The 15,670-nt window shown below is 42.2% G+C and overlaps 1 protein-coding gene across 3 annotated transcripts in view; it reads right to left on the reverse strand.

The window, feature by feature from the left end:
- The window catches only part of SLC41A2 (solute carrier family 41 member 2), a 142,355-nt gene extending 131,128 nt beyond the window's left edge, over positions 1-11,227 (reverse strand). The window contains exon 1 of one of the 3 annotated variants that reach the window (XM_086401112.1): positions 11,073-11,227. The gene's annotated coding sequence lies outside the window, so the exon portion shown is untranslated. Of the gene's footprint in view, positions 1-10,926 lie in introns of all 3 variants that reach the window. The other 2 variants (XM_086401111.1, XM_086401113.1) reach the window with 2 other exon arrangements.
- Between the last annotated feature and the right edge of the window lie 4,443 nt (positions 11,228-15,670).

The following is a 15,670-nucleotide window of genomic DNA, read 5'->3' on the forward strand; positions in this document are numbered from 1 at the left end:
AACCCAGGCTGGCACTGAACCCGCATGTCCTGCATTGCAGGAGGATTTTTTACAACTGACCCACCAGGGAAACCCTGGTTTTGGTTAAATTCTGACTTTCACTAGCTATGGGACTTATGCCTCTATTCCTCAGCTTCTTCAAGGTAAAAATATCTCCTCCACACGTTACTGTGAAGATTAAGTACTTTACTACATGTAATATGCATAGAACAGTGTATTGAGTCTTCAATAAATACTGGCTAGTTATCATCATCATTACTCAGAGTATCATTATTACTCTACACTTTTTATAAAGGGTTCATAACCTAACTTTCTACCTCTTTCTCCCCATAATTAGGAATATACCAGTTACACATTGCTACATTAAACCCCTGCCTTATAATTTTCAGATCAACTGTTTTGTTTCAACTTTCTCTAAAAAGTCAACTGAAGTTTAATATTTACATTTTGTACACTGTCCTCATCCTACTTTTTATTAAACTGCCAGCATGCTATAAAATATTATATAATGACTAGTATATACAGAGACCAGATGGTACATATTATAGATACTGAACAACACAGGTCTTCAGGAAACCACAATCTCCTAAAAGAAAAAAAGAAAATGAAACCTGGAATAGGAAGTAGCTCTAATCCTGTTGTTAAATTTAAATATCACATCTAATGTATGTTTTTACTTCTAAAAAGATACCTAAGTAACATTTTTATAATTTACAAATAAAACAAACAACCTTAAACCATCACTGTAAGGTTCATTCTAGATTAGAGGACTAAGCCTGCTCAACCAGAGCAAGAAATATTCCAAAGAATCCGTCATGAGTTTGCCTGGGGTTATTCTGAAACCCACAATCCAGAAATAACAGACAAGAATTTTCCGACTTTTCTTTTTCCAAGAGTACTAGAATGTCACCATAAAAATTCTTTGTTTGTTACGTAAAAGATAGAGGAAAGCAGCACATAAAGTGAAGCAAGGAGTCCAGGCTTTGGACTCTGGTTGCTGCTGCTGCTGCTGCTAAGTCGCTTCAGTTGTGTCCGTCTCTGTGTGACCCCATAGACGGCAGCCTGCCAGGCTCCGCCATCCCTGGGATTCTCCAGGCAAGAACACTGGAGTGGGTTGCCATTTCCTTCTCCAATGCATGAAAGTGAAACGGCAAAGTGAAGTTGCTCAGTCGTGTCCGACTCTTCGCGACCCCATGGACTGCAGCCTACCAGGCTCCTCCATCCATGGGATTTTCTAGGCAAGAGTACTGGAGTGGGGTGCCATCACCTTCTCCATTGGACTCTGGTACTACCTGTTAATTTTGCTTTCTTGATCATAGATATGACAGTCTGCTTAAAATCCCAGGAGAATACACTGGCTAACAATGAAAAAGATTTTTCTCCACTAAATGTTGGCCTTATTACCTTCCTATACTATTTATTTATACCTTACCAGGAATATGAATAGCTTATCAAAAAGCCACTCTTGAACTAAAAAAAAAAACCAAAAAGACACTTCTTCAAAGAACTAGTCAGGGACTTCCCTGGCAGTTCAGTGGTTAGAACTTCATGCTTTCAGTGCAAGGGGCACAGGTTCAATCCCTGGTCTGGGACCTAAGATCCTGAAAGACGTATGGCATGGCCAGAAAAAAAAAAAAAAGAACTAGAGTCTAATCCATACGTCCTACAAAATATTTCAAAACTTAAACCTAAAAGAAAGGAGAACACTCACTCATTCTTTAGAACAGGGGTCCCCAACCTCTGGGATCTAATACCTGATAATCTGAGTGTAGCTGATATAGTTAATAATAGAAATAAAGTACACAATAAATGTAATGCACTTGAATCATCCCCAAACCACCCCCACCCCATCCCCGATCTGTGGAAAAACTGTCTTCCACAAAACTGGTCCCTGGTGCCAAAAAGGCTGGGGACCTTCTGCTAAGACAACAAAACCACTGAAAGCAAAAAGAAGAGACTTCGTTGGTATGTACTTGTGTAATCTTTTCTGAAAACCTAGGAGATAGACATGTTCATACACCATAGCTCAGGAAACTGAGTCTCAGAGAGGTTAAGTAATATGCCCAAGTTATAAAGTAAAATAAAGAGTCTGGAAAATCCCAGGGACCGGGGAGCCTGGTGGGCTGCCGTCTATGGGGTCGCACAGAGTCGGACACGACTGAAGCGACTTAGCAGCAGCAGCAGGCTTCCCTGCAGGCTCAGTGCTAAAGACTCTACCTGCCAATGCAGGAGACATGGGTTCAATCCCTGATTCGGGAAGATTCCACATTCTGAGAAGCAATTAAGCCCACGGGCGGCAACTACTGAGCCTGTGCTCTGGAGCCCGCATGACGCAACTACTGAACCCTGTGCACCGAGAGCCTCTGCTCTGCAACAAGGGAGTATCCTCGGCTCTCTGCAACTAGAGAAAGCCTGCGCAGCAATGAAGCCCCAGCACAGCCAAAAATAAACAAATACATAAATATTTTTAAAACAAATAAAGGCACAGGACTCAAATTCACAACTTTCGAACCAGCTAACGATAAAGAAGAAATGACAGGCATCCCCCGTACAGCAGTGGGAGTGGTCAGAGATGAGGAATACAGAACCAAGGCCTGCTAGCGCTTCCTCCCAAGTCCACTCATGCCCAGCACTGGATGGATTAACTGGATTCAAGCTCTCTTTGAACACAATTGATGGCTCAGGAATGGAAACAGCTTCTTCCCATGTCTCACTCCCTAATTCACAAGTAAATTATCTTGTCTTACTCAATAAACAAGCAGTTACTGAAGACCCAGAAATGTAATCATACCATAAATTGACCATTTTTTAAGTGCCACACTCCAGTATTCTTGCCTGGAGAAATCCATGGACAGAGGAACCTGATTAGCTACAGTCCATAAGGTCGCAAAGGGTCAGACACTTAAAAGTGCTATATAAGATAGTGTAAAAGAGGATATTTATATCTTTAATATCTGCCCCTCAAATGCGCTTGGTTTACAGTAATTGCACTTACTTATATGAAGTTCAGTTGCCTTTTACTAGTCTGTGAACTCTTGATACAAAATTCTATATATTCCCCACTTGTTGTTTAGTCGCTAAGTCGTGTCTGACTCTTCTGCAACATCATGGACTGTAGCCCGCCAGGCTCTACTGTCCATGGGATTTTTCAGGCAAGAATACTGGAGTGGGTGGCCATTTCCTCCTCCAAGGTATCTTCCCCAATCAGCCTGTGTTGCCTGCATTGGCAGGCAGATTCTTTACCACTGAGCCACCAGAAAGCCCCATTCAGTATTACGTAGGTGGCGTCCACTAAAAATGTTAAAAGGAGCAAAAGAAATGATGATGAGCTGAACCTTAAATAACAAGTAAGAGTTAGAGATATGGGAAAAAAGAGGGGAAAGTGCATTCTTACAAGGTGGCTGGTAACCAGGCAGACATCCTGGGGAAATGAACAGGCAGGTCAGAGCAGAAGATCCACATCATCAAGCAGCAAAAACGGTAAAACGAAGACGTGGAATTCCTTTCCAGGGGTTAGGATTTCGTTTTCTGAATTAGGCTGATTTGTTTTTAAACGTTTATTTTAATGCAGGAGAATTCTGTGTTTAAATTAAACCTGATGTGAAACCCCACTATATTGATAGAAAACAGGTACTCTGTAGCCCCACTCAGTCCCCACCTTATCTGACTTGAGAAGACTCCAAAGACCCTCCTTGGACCACAATCTGAAAAACCCTGAGTTAGAAAAATGTCTGGAAGCACAGATGCCAAAGGGCTCAGAGCACTGACCTCTGGGTTGGCCTAGGCTGGGGAACATAGTAAGGAGGGACTTGAAGTAATATTTTCACTTTTTAAATCTCACATATTTTTATATTATTTGAACTGTTGTTTATATTGAGCACTTTTTACTTTCTAGACTTTAAAAATAAATAAGACACCATCGCTCTAAAAAAAGCATTTTTTAATGGTTCAATTTCTTCAAGTGGATTGCTACATTTTAATGAATTACTTACTTATAATTGCAGGATACTTTTTAAACTAAATTACATCGCAATGAAAATGAACATCTCTGTGCATAAGACTTTCCCATATTTAGAATGATTTGCTTAGGACAAATTTATACAAGTTAATGGTTTCCATCTAAGTTCTATAATACATGGCTTAAAATAAGACTCTCTAGAACATAAAAAAAATATAAAATTCAGTGAGTATTTTTAAATGCCATTCTACAGTAGCAAGATTTTGATTCCAGCATTCATGATTAAGATACATAAAATCTAATCTATCAAACTAATCAGCAAAGTTTCCACAACTCGAAAAACGTATTAAAGAGAAATCTGAAACAGAACTTGAAAGCGCTCTACCTTTCATGAATTTTTCATAACTTCTCTTGCCACTTATCAAAACCATACACTGAAAGAATCTCTCTTCACAGTTGGGTTTCACAATCTAATTCTGTGAAGTCACAGTCCTGTGACAGTACAATCATTCTCTGGCAACAAACTAACATCATTAAATTCTTATTTGGAAGTTCTATGGGGTATAAGGATGTTCTATTTTTACTTCTAAGATCAAAATCTATTTTGTGTTGCCTCTCCATTAAGCTCCTATGATTGATACATCTTGACCGAATTTACTCTCGTTTCCAGCCATCTTTATAAAACTACCTTTTGGTGAGGGCTCAGAGAATGCCTGTCTCTGTTCAAACAAAATATAAAGGGTTGCTAGATTGCCTCTGCCTGTGAACAATCGGTTAATGCTCTGTACTCCTTGGAAGGTGAAACCCCAAAGTCAGGAAGTGTGTTGTTCTTTTTCTTATCTCGATTACTGTTGTAATATAGCATAAGAGTACTTTTTACTAAATTATCTTTTAAATAAGTGAATGGGGTTCCATCACTAAGGTTTCTAACTGGGCAAAAAGAATTTCTAAATACCCCCTTTTCTTTTTTCCAAAAGCAAGGATTGCTAGACATCAAGGTCATTCGTAGTAATATGTAAAAGTTCTAAAAGCAAGGATGGCTAGAAAAATCCAGGTCATTTCTACTACTATGTGACAGTTCTAATTTTAAGTGTATTCAGACTCTATCAGCAAAGATTTGCTTAGTCCCTGCCGGGCACAGGGCGCTATGCTTCTGTGTGAACAAGACAGAAGAAGATCTGCTCTCATGGGCCTCTCTCTCTTGGTGCAAAGGTATGTTTGTAAACCACAAATCTTTATGAAATGAGAAGTTCCAATATCAAAAACAGAAATATGCTTTAGAAGAAAGAGACTGGAACCAGATTTTGGAATACCTGTCAAGGCCAAGGAAGGTGGCATTTATGTTTGAATAAAGGAAACCTAGGTATTCAAAGGGATCCTTAGAAAATATTAATCTATGCAGGTGCTAAAACTTTTGGATGACTTCTCATTTCTTATAAGAGAAATCCATAATCTTTAAAAGAAAGTCTTGAAAAGGGTAACTAAATCTTGCGTCATCATCCCCACCTACCCAAGATCTTGGGTTGTGGTCACACTGCACTTCTGTTTCCTCTGTTGTAGGGATTTTCAAACTTTTATACACTGTCATTTACTAAAGTATCAATATATGACACATTTATTTTTTATTTTATTTCTTTTTAAAAACATGCAGGTCACAACCACTAAACTGATTTTATAATCTCTTGGTCAGTGCTTAAGTACTGCAGTTTGAAAAACAGTACTTTAGCATATACCACACTCTCTCTCGAGCTTCCCAGGTAGTACTAGTGGTAAAGAACCCACCTGCCAATGCAGGAAATACAGGAGACACGGGTTTGATCCCTGGGCCCTGAAGATCCCCTGGAGGAGGGCATGGCAACCCACTCCAGTATTCTTGCCTGGAGAATCCCATGGACAGAGTAGCCTGCTGGGGTTTTATAGTCCATGGGGTCGCAAAGAGTCAGACACAACTGAAGCAACTTAGCACACATGCACACTCTCTCTCTCACTTCTAGGCCTTTCCATGCATTCTTTCTGTCTAACATTCTTGCTCATCCTGTTTCCTTTTTTCTGGCTACTTCCTATTCTACTTTGTGACCTGAGCTCATAAACATCACTTCCCTGACCCTCTTGGATTAGTTATCTGTCTTCTGTGTTCCTAATACTCCATGCTTTCTAATGTTCATTAAGCTTTACTGTAATTGTACATGGCCTGTCTTTCTAAGTGGCAACCCACTCCAGTACTCTTGCCTGGAAAATCCCATGGACGGAGAACTCCGGTAGGTTACAGTCCATGGGGTTGCAAAGAGTCGGACAAGACTGAGCAACGTCACTTTCACTTTGTCTTTCTAAGATGTAAATCCCATGAGCATCAGGACCCATTCTTGTTCATTGCCGAATCCTGAGAGCCACACCCAGTGCCTGCTACAGATTAGGCCCTCAATCAATGTTTGAGGAGTAAAACAAGTGAGGAAATGGACTTGAATAATCTATATGTTAATATTTAACCACATGATGAAATGAGCACCCACTTAAAAACTGTTAAAAGGTTTAGCTAGTTCCAAGGAAAATATATGCTCAGTTCCAACTGTATAAATGGTGATTAGGCTCCTAAACTAGCCTGCAAAATACTATTACCCCCACACACACTTAACTGATAAGAGGACAGCTGCTTATTTCCCTCTCTGCCAGGACAACAGAACTTTCACTCCTCTAAGTAGGAGAAAACAGGATTAAAGGGACACTTTGCTTTCTCCCTATTTTATCAGTTAGTTCCTTCTAGAGCAAAGTGGACTTCCCTGGTGGCTCAAACGGTAAAGAGTACGCCTACAATGCAGTAGACCCAAGTTTGATCCCTGGGTCAGGAAGATCCTCTGGAGAAGGAAATAGCAACCCACTCCAGTACTCTTGCCTTGAAAATCCCATGGACAGAGGGGCGTGGTAGGCTACAGTCCATGAGGTCACAAAGAGTCAGACATGACTGAGCAACTTCACTTCACTCCTTAGAGCAAAGTGACTTAGCTAATGGCTGAGATGAGATTAGACAGCTAGTGGGAAGCTGCGGTATAGCACATGGAGCTCAGATCTGTGATAACCTAGAGGGCTGGGATGGGGATCGGGGAGGAAGATTCAAGAGGGAGGTGATATATGTATTCGTATAGCTGATTCACTTTGTTGTACGGCAGAAACTAATACAACATTGTAAAGCAATTATACTCCAATAAAAAAAATAATAAATGAGAAAAAAAAGAATAAAGGTCAATATTCCAGACAGGCCCCACCCCTGAGCTCTCACTGGTTCTTGAATCTATCTGTCTTCAAGAAGAGAAAGTTTTCCTTTCCCTTCCAAATCCTATGAGAAAATCTTTCTGAGACAGGGCTTTCTGTACCTGCAGGAGAGACCTGCAGTTTTTTAGGTGCTAGACAATAATCCGGGCAGATAAAGCAAGAAGGAACACAGTAAATATGAGTCTAAGCTAAACTCTCCAAACCAGCTTTACCAGAAATGAAAATTAAACTGTATTTTTATAGTACTATAATTCTCACCTGGCTTCATGAATCTGACCTCAATCTGCAAAATCGGGAGACAGAAGAGATGTAATCAGGAATAGTAACAACAGTCATCCTAGTCTGATTCCTGGGTCCCAGGAGAACAGCAACATACAGGAGCAACGTGGGACAAAAGGGAAGGGAATGGCATGAAAGCTAAGGTTTCTTCCACTTCTCCTTTCGAATTTTTCTTGGGCAAAAATGACTAAACAAGTTGAATCTATCTTTGAATACTACAACCTTCCGTTCCAAATTTTCATTCTTGCTTCTCTTTTCTCTTCTTCCAAATCCCCTTATGCTGCCCGAAGATCTTCATTTTCAACACCCACACTTCTAGAAACAAGCAAATTTTTCTGAAACCTCCAAAATGTTCCTTTGAGCCCATACCACTAACCTCTCCTCTCCCTCCTCACACCAAAACTCCCACTTTCTCAGTGCAGCTGATCAGCAGGAAAGCAATCTGACTAAATCCATTCACATTAAGATAAAATAACTGACAGTCCTAGCTTTTAAACCCTCCTAGAAATACATCTGGGCTTCCCTGGGGGCTTAGCAGTAAAGAATCTGCCTCCAATGACTCAATCCCTGGGTCAGGAAGATTTCCTGGAGAAGGGAAGGGCAACCCACTCCAGTATTCTTGCCTGGGAAATCCCATGGACGCAGGAGCCTGGCAGGCTACAGTCCATCGTGTCACAAGAGTTGAACATGACTTAGTGACTAAACCACCACCACCAGAGATACATATATGTTTTATTTTATACACACATACATTTTTAAGCTATAGACATCTAACCACAGTAATTTCAGAGAAAAGATGAGGGGTGCCTAAATTTGCCCTAAAGGAGTCAGGTCTGCTCTGACCAGCTTTCCCAAAGATCATGTCCCCAAAGCTGTTCCCACATTTTCCCCAACTTTCAGTCCTTGCTGCTGCTGCTGCTAAGTCACTTCAGTCGTGTCCGATTCTGTGTGACCCCATAGACAGCAGCCCACTAGGCTCCCCCGTCCCTGGGATTCTCCAGGCAAGAACACTGGAGTGGGTTGCCATTTCCTTCTTCATTTCAGTCCTTAAGTGACACTAAAAACCCAAGAGGACAGAGAAAGCCAACTTGAGAAAGCATCTATAGCTACAGGATACTTATTCATTGATTGGGCAAGTCAATGACAATCAACATTAGATTGGATAGGTTATACTTTAAGTATATTTGATAATCATTCCATTAGGTAAAACAAAAACATTCACTCAGGTTATATATTGCAATTATTGCCTCATTCTACTAATGAGGTCAATGAGGCATAACGGGGTTAAATAACATTCCCATTGTTTAAAGTTCAGTAGTTGAAGAACAGGATGGATGGCTCTTCACACACTTTGAATAGGTTGTTGATACATTAATTCCACTTGAAAATCTTTAATTTTATTTTCCATAACATTTCTGAAATTTGATAGTATACTTTAGAACAGTCATATTAGAGTAAAAGAAAAATGACTTGAATTCCTGGGAGGCAAAATCATGTCTTTTTCAGGCGTTTTTGTAAGAAAGACCTAAGCCTGAGATTGAATTTGTGTGCACTCAGAAAAAAAAACACAAAAATAGGCCAAGTAGCGTTCATTCAGCTCCAAGTGGTTTCTTAACTTCAGCGCCATGAAAAATACTTATTTGCCACCCAAATAAGAATAGAGCTATAATAAAGATTACACAAACTGAGGATAATAAGATCTTTCACTTTGCCTGAGAGATATGTGAAATTTTAATTGAGGAATTAGTTTGTTATGAGTTTGTTTGTTATGAGTTTGCTTAGCTAGCCACCAAAATAAATTACTTGAAATTAAAGTGATAACAGGAACTTTTCAAACCGAGCATAGAATGTATGAAAATGCTAACTGGGTGTGGTCTCCCTTGCCTTTGGTCATGAACACACTTTTTGTGACTTTTCTCAAAATTCCAGAAAGGGTAAAGGGTCAGTAAGATTCCCAAGAAATGACAGGTTATTCAGAAAGACTGAAACAGCATTTATTCACCTCCCCCAAGTACAAGCATTGTGTTGCTTAGTATGGAGTTGTTTGGTTTTTCAGGCAGTGCTAGCCCCCTAAACCTAGAATTTTTAACATATAATTCAACAATAAAAAGACAAATAACCCAATTGAGATACGGGCAAAAGATATGAACAGACATTTCTCCAAAGCAGATATGTAAGTGGCCAATAAGCAAATGAAAAGACACACGACATATTTAGCCATAAAAAACGCAAATTAACACTACTTTATTCCCACTAGAATGTCTATAATAAAAACTAGTAAATAGTCAATAACAAGTAGTGAGAACGTGGAGGAACTGGAACCCTCATACACTGTTTGATGAGAGTGTAAAATGGTGTGGCTACTCTGGAAAAGTTTGACGGTTTCTTAAAAGTTAAATATATAGACCCAAAACAATGGAAGTCATATGTCCACCTAGAAACTTGTGCACAAATGTTCACAGCAGCGTTATTTACAATGACCAAAAACTAGAAACATCCTTAATGTCCATTAACTGAAAACCAGTAAACTGTGATAATGTGGTACACTCATACACCAGACTATTATCCAGCCATAAACAAGAGTTAAGCACCGATGAATTCCACACGTGGATAAACCTTGAAAACATTATGCTATGTGAAGGAAGCCAGACACTAAAAGCCACATAAAGTACGATTCCATTTATATGAAATTTCCACAACAGTCAAATCCTTAGAGACAGAAAGATTAGTGGTTGCCAAGAGGTGGGATAAGAGGGAATGAGGAGTGACTGATAATGGTACAGGGTTTCATTCTGGGGTGATGAAAATATTCTGTACAGTGGTGATAGTTGCAAAACCTGGTGAAAATACTAAAGACCGTGCTTGAAAAGGATGGATTTTATGGTGTGTGAAGTATATCTCAATTTTTTTTTAATTGTTCATTTACGGAAAGAAATTACATACACATGTAAAGTACCTACAAGTGTATTACATACATATACGTAATCTCTAAAAATCAACGTTTGGGTTTTTTTTTTTTAATTGAGCTATATTTCACATATATAAAGAGAGAAATGAAAGAACACGGTGACACGGAGCAACTGTGAGCCCTGAAGCCGTGGATCTGGGGTGTGCCCCAGTCCGCCTCGCAGCGTCCCCATCCTGCTCGCCTTCACCCATCACTCAGCCTCCACCCGCCGTCTGGTCCAGTGTCAGGGCCGGGGACTACCCACCGCGGCTGCCCGGCTCCGCGGCGGGCGCCCAGGGCCGGCCAGCCCTCCCGCCCAAGGTGGGGCAGCCGCGGCGGGCCGGGCTCGGGCGCTGTCTGCGGGCCCGGAGGGGATACGGAGCTTCGGGCCAGCCCCGCCGCTCCCCCTGCCCCGGCCTCCCCGCGTCCTGGCCGCGAGTCTCAAGCCCGTCGCCGCCGCACCTCCCTCCAGTACCTGGGATGCGCCCGAACCCGGCGCCGCGGCCAAAGCCGAGACTTTCCCTCCATATCACCTGCCCGGGAGCGCGGTGCAAGGAGAGGGACCTCGCCTCCTCAGACGCGACCAAGGAACCGGCACCAGGGCACGGAAGGGGAATTCACCTAGTCCCCCGGGCGGCGGCTGAGGCAGCTGCCCAGCGCCCGCGGCTCCTTCCTCTCGCGCGCCTCCTCGCGCCGTCCCGGCCCGGAGCTGACAGCCCCGGAGCCGGCGCTCGCGGCCCGCTGGCTCCCGGCTGCCCACCCCGCCCCCGCGCGGCCGTCCCGCGCACGCGCAGCGGCGTCTGAGCCCGAGGGGAAGCGAGAACCTGGTGATGTGGCCGCGGGGGTGGCGACCTGCAGCGCCAGCGCCACCCAGTCCTAGACCCTTGGCTGCACCCTGACCGACGCGCTCCGGGAACCCGATCGAGCAGAGCAAAAGGGGAATCTTCATGGGAGCCTACTCAGTAGAGAAGGGCTGTGGCCTTCCTTGTTCGCCAGCCCACTCCATCCCCGTAGCCCTACTGCTCCCACCGCCCCACATCCACATCTCTGGCTGCTCCTTGGTCCTAACGCTCAAATTTATGACTCATGACTTCTATTCTCAAGCTGGGAGCCTCCTGGTTGGCTGGCTTCGTGTTTTCTTCTCTCGCGGAGACTTGGATTTAAACTGCGCAGAATGGTCCAAGTTTGATCCTAGGCAGGAAAGAAGGGGATTGGCCCCCAAATGGGATAAGATTAGGGCAGGTCCCAGCAGTGGGAGAGTGGTGTTCAAAGCAAAGTGCATGGACCCAGGGGAGGTGGCTGGAATGCCAGACTTTTCAAACTTGCTCATGCTTGTTTTTAAATCTATGTAAAAAAGTAAGCTAGAGTTTGCAACGTAAAGCCAAGAATTCATTTACATTATTTAACAACTATCTTTTGAGCATCTTTTGCAGGTAATGGGTGAAGCCCTGGAGGTATTCCAGTGACCAGAACAAAGGTTTCTGTCCTCAGGCTCTGCTAAAAGAGAGACTGCCCTTTTAAAAATTACCCAGCACATGACACTTCCTCAAGTCAAAGCTTCCACCAAATCTTAAGTCACTCCAATGATTTAGTAGCAGATTTTCGGGTGCTAAGAGAGATCAGAGAGTATATTTACCCACTTTTTTTTTCTTGAGGCGTGCTCTTTTTTTTTTTTTTTTTTTTAGTTGCAGCATGCAAATTCTTAGTTGCAGTATGTAGGATCTAGTTTACGGACCATGGACCAAACCTGGGTCTCCTGCATTGGGAGTGTGCAATCTTAGCCACTGGACCACCAGGGAAGTCTCTGCCATGAGAGTTTTGACCTTCACCTTCAGGATGAAGGGTACTTCTGTATCAGTTTTGGTCATCTGAGGTAATGCTTTTTATAATGGCCCATGCAAGTTTAAGGACAGGGAAGCCTGGGGTGCTGCAGTCCATGGGGTTGCAAAGAGTTGGATACGACTGAGTGACTGAACTGAACTGAACACGCAAGTGTTCTTCACCCCTAAACATTGGTTAGGAATGAAAGTATAATTGCAAGGAAGTGGAAAAACAGTGTTTCCACTGCATTTTCAAATGATTTTTGTTCTAAAGGTTTTGAATTGCATATCACCCCGAGGTAATTAACTCCTCTTGAAAGCTTTTGTCATTGTTGTTGAAAGCTTGCTAGAAGTAAAAGTTCCAAAAAGATACATACCTCCTCTGGGTCCTGTAGTCTCAAGATTTCTACACAAACCATACATAGGATACACCACCCTCTGCCGGTTTAGAAAATCCTACCAACGTTTTTTTTCCTGAGAGCTAATGGTTTCCATTGCCCTGAATTTTACTAGCCAGCATGTAGCAACTTTCTCCTCATGCAGTGCCTCTCATTCTATATGCCACAACATGGAGTGTGTGTGTGTGTATATATATATACACACACACATATATATACATTTAGTTATTTTAAGCTTCAAATTGGAATCCAAATTTAAATCTCAACCCTGAAAATAGCTCAAGGTGGAAGCTGGTGAAGGGATACCCCCTTCTGAAAAGTTAGGTCCCAATGTGTGCAGGCAACAGCATCATATTATAACTTCATTTTCTACCTGACAGCTGGCAACTCTAAATATGAAGCAAGTGACTTAGAATTGAGGATATGTAGTAATCACGGTTGTGATGATTGCTAGAGAGAGGCCTGGGAGTTATGAAAGTGTGTAACAAAGAGACCTGTCTGTTCTAGAGGCTAAGAAAGAGCCCTTTGAAGAAGTGACATTTAATCTGAGCCTTGAAGAATAAGGAGTAGGAGGCCTGGCAACAAAGGGAAGGGGATGGGGTGGGGAGTGGAGTTTGGAAACTGCAGGTTTGAAGGCCCTTTGGTAGGAAGGGGTTCCACCTGTGGAGGCCTTGAGAAGGGACCACTGTGGCTGGAGTGAGATGGCTAATACTGCAGGAGAGGACAGCAGGAGCCTTGAATGCTACGACGAGGACTTTATTTATTCCAAAAGACAAAAGGAAGCCACTGAAGAGCTGGAAACGGTCCATTTGGACGTGATCAAATTTGTATTCATGGAAGACATTTCTGGCTGCAGCGGGGAGCACAAATAAGAAAGGAGCCACGGAGGAGGTGTGAAGACCAGGTTGTAGGCAATGGGAACTAGGAGGCAGTGAATCAAACAAATAAGTGAGGGTTAGAACTGCAAAGGCTTGATTTTTGACTGTGTGTGAAAGGTGAAGGAGAGAAAAGGATCCAAAAATCACTCCCCATTTTCTGGCTTGAGCTTATCCTTTTCCCAGAGAGGGGTAACCTGAAGGAGGAAGTCTAAAGGAGATCATTTTGAGTTACTTTGGCTATGATGGGTTTGCTGACTCTATGAGATATCCAAGTGAAGATGCTAAGAATATATTTGGAGAATAAATCTGGAACTCAGAGATCTGGACTGGAGATAAACTCAAAGCTAAACTTTAAGATAACATGAAATATAAATACAGTAATTTGAAATGCTTTCTTGATGAAAAATAAACAATTTGTATATAAAAAAAAAGAACATGAAATATGATTTGTTTGTAAGAATTTAACCTCTAAACTGTAGAGAAAATGAGAGAAGCAAACGGAACCTAAATTGACTGTGAGACACTTCACAGAGGTTATTTTAATCCTTACCCCCTATGAAGGATTATAGTTATAATCCCGTTTTTCATATGAGGAAACTAAGGGTTAAATCCTCACTCAAAATTACTTAAAATCCCAATTAAATAAGAATCTCTGCGGGTAGCTTTGATGATGACTGAGGTTCAAGAACTACCCTGTGGACTGTTTGAAAGTGGTCCTGCAGGGACTTCCCTGGTGGTCTAGAGCCTAAGTCTCTGCATCCCCAGTGAGGGAGCCCAGGTTTCAATCTCTGATCAGGGAACTTGATCCCACGTTGCTCAACTAAGAGGTCCCGCATGCTGCAACTAAGACCTGGAAAAGCCGAATAAATAAATATTTTTTTTAAGTGGTCCTGCAAACCATATAAAATACTCATAAAGAAAAAGGATTAGAGAAAACCATGACTCAGAAGACATGCAGCCCATGCAGTACATGTTTCGAGGCATATGTTCCAGTTTCTTCATCCCCATCCCCTGTTATCAACACCCTTCTTGGGAATTTCTAGAACATTCACTTGTTCATTCAGCAAGTATTTATAGTGGACCTAGTAGTGTTAGTTGCCCAGTTGTGTCTGACTCTGTGCGACCCCATGGGCTGTAGCCTGCCAGGTTCCTCTGTCCATGGGATTCTCCCAGCAAGAATAGTGGAGTGGGCTGCCATTTCCTTCTCCAGGGATATTTACACTATCATGTGTAAAATGGATAACTAGTGGGAACCTGCTGTATAGCACAGGGAACTCAGCTCAGTGCTCTTTGGTGACCTAAAGGAGTGGGAAGTGGGTGCGGAGTGGGAGGAAGGTGAAAGGTTGTTGTTGAATCACGCGAAGACACCGGGATTCTTGGCCCCCTGGAGGAGAAGAATTCAATCTGGGGCCAGAGACGAGGCTTGATCGCTCAGAGCTTTTGTGTAATAAAGTTTTATTAAAGTATAAAGGAGATAGAGAAAGCTTCTGACATAGACATCAGAAGGGGGCAGAAAGAGTACCCACTTGCTAGTGTTAACAATGAAGTTATATACTCTCCAATGAATCCAAAGAATGTCTGGAGGTTGTAAAGACCTCATCAGACCTACTCCCATAATTTACATTTTAAGATAACAGAAGGTTTAATCCAGAGATTGTCCTTAGGCAAGATACATTATTGTTATATAATCCTAAGGAATGTGGAGAAATAAAAAAAGTTTGTCCTTTCTTCCTCCTTGAGAATTCCAGACCCCTCTCTCCTTGGGGACCCCTAGACTCCTTATCAACCTGCCTAGGAAATGACTCTCTCAAAGGTCCAAAAGGGAAGGCATATTTGTATATATAGTTGATTAACTTTGTTGTACGGCAGAAACTAACACATCATTATACAGCAACTATATCCCCAATTTTAAAAAAATGTTTTAATCAGTTCAGTTTAGTCGCTCAGTCATGTCCGACTCTTTGTGATCCTATGGACTCTAGCATGCCAGGCTTCCCTGTCTATCACCAACTCCTGGAACTAAAGTTTTAATTAAAAAAAAAAGAGCCATGTCCTGTGTGACTGGAGTGACCTGATCAAGGGGACAGTGGTCACAGATGTGGTCAGGACAGTGGGTTAGAGGC

Source organism: Bos grunniens, chromosome 5 (assembly GCF_055505025.1).
Source record: "Bos grunniens cultivar Pamir isolate PY7600 chromosome 5, Bosgru_T2T1.0, whole genome shotgun sequence".
Classification (NCBI taxonomy): Eukaryota; Metazoa; Chordata; class Mammalia; order Artiodactyla; family Bovidae; genus Bos; species Bos grunniens.